Source organism: Pundamilia nyererei, unplaced genomic scaffold, assembly GCF_000239375.1.
Source record: "Pundamilia nyererei isolate P.nyererei 1_Seehausen unplaced genomic scaffold, PunNye1.0 scaffold00107, whole genome shotgun sequence".
NCBI classification, from domain to species: domain Eukaryota; kingdom Metazoa; phylum Chordata; class Actinopteri; order Cichliformes; family Cichlidae; genus Pundamilia; species Pundamilia nyererei.
The window spans coordinates 1,466,638-1,468,351 of NW_005187508.1; the positions used below are offsets into that span (position 1 = coordinate 1,466,638).

A 1,714-nucleotide genomic window follows, 5' to 3' on the forward strand; every position below is an offset into this window, starting at 1 on the left:
AAGACACATACACAAATAAACCCACATTTATGTTAATTAACAACAGCCTTAGTTTTTAAAAGGCTCCGAAAGCCCAAAATAGCATCGTCTCCCCGTGACTTGTAACAGCCTAAAGTCGGGTTACATAAGTTACAGCCAGTGTTGAGCTCATTAATCATTAATCAATAAATTAAGAAGAATAACGTTCACCACTGTCAGTGTTGTAGGAAGATAAATTAAGCAAACATGCTGATTTGAAGGCACGGAACAGAAAACAGCTGTGAGTAATTAACGAATTAATTAATCAAACCTCAAATTACGCACGAGCCGTCTGTTCTCATTAAAACCCCGACCCGCAAATTTAATTTATGGACTACTTCTCCCTGCTGTCATCTATTAGGAATAATAGTCTACATCAATCCCACTACCACATCCAGCTTTTATTAAAAGACCACGTTGCAATTACTGACTTTACCGCACATCCGATAGGAAAATTAGACCGTGCCGGGGTCAGCCTGTGAGGCAGCCCGGCGGACACAATGCTGTCAAGAAGTCACCGAGTCAGACTTACCTCTCAGATGGGGTATACGGTCTGTTCCTGCAAGGAGAGACGGTAGTTTCGCGGCTGCCTTGCTGAAAGGCACAGGTTCCCTTCCCAGGGAGAAACTCAATTAGACTCTCCGCTGAAAAGGTGACGCAGGCGACGCTCGGTCCTCCGCTGTGTCACTGACATCAAGGAAAAAAAACAACAACAAGACGATTCTGTGATCGATGGCTCCGTAAAACTTCCCCAAGTTACGAAACTCCTCTGTGTATGTGTGTCTCACTGTGGCAGAGCATTTGTGTGAGTCCGCTTTTGTCGTTCACAAACCGCTGCTGTCACATGACCCGCCGTCTGTTCTCCGTGGGGTCTGGCCGCTGGGCGGGACCGGGGCGGGGTGGTCCAGATTATCTATGTGTGTTTCTCTCTCTGTGTGTGTAATGCTAATTTCAAGTTTTAAACGCAAACAAACAACAATGTGATATGATTATGACGCTCCTACTACAACCTGAATGTATCTGGATAATTTTATATAAGACTGAATAGCGTATTTTTCAGAAATGGACAGAATAGAAACAAGTGAAAGAAACGGCCTATTAAGATCTTAATAGGCAAAACTGTACTTTGAAAGAACATATTTTTATTTATAATTAAAAGTACAAAAATATCAAAATCCTTAAAGTATGAAACTTAATTGTAAACTGAAAGACTTTTTCCAGCTATCAGTTAAATATTATTTTCTTAATATATAAAGCTTTTCCACTATTACAAGTTTCATTTCATTATATTTTCATGATCTAATTTTATTTTATTTTATTACTAATTTAGGTTCTTACCATCTCTGAGCATTTGTCCTGTATTAGCTTTGTGCTTTTATTTTGTAGGGGATGCGAAAAGCAGAAGACCTGCATGTTTGTTGTGATCAGTGTTGGAGTCTTACTCAAAAAATAATTATTACGCATATTACACAGAACACTCTTCTTAAAAAATAATGCAGTAGCTACTTAATGACTTAATTTTCAAAGATGAAAACCAGCACAAAAAAGCGATTGTCACAGTGATTCTGCTTTAGAAACGTGAACAGGTAAAAAGTGAGACTGCAGCCTGACTGCTTATCTGCTTGTTACCCGTTGAAGTTCAGGGTCTGGCTGCTGGGGTCAGCATTCACTCAGCTTTCCCTCTGGGTTCTTGGCT

General features: G+C 40.0%; 1 protein-coding gene across 1 annotated transcript in view; it reads right to left on the reverse strand.

The window, feature by feature from the left end:
- klf3 (Kruppel like factor 3 (basic)) overlaps nucleotides 1-838 on the reverse strand; it is a 12,862-nt gene extending 12,024 nt beyond the window's left edge. Inside the window, exon 1 of the mRNA XM_005741155.1 lies at nucleotides 551-838. The gene's annotated coding sequence lies outside the window, so the exon portion shown is untranslated. The remainder of the gene's footprint in view (nucleotides 1-550) is intronic.
- Nucleotides 839-1,714: the final 876 nt, after the last annotated feature.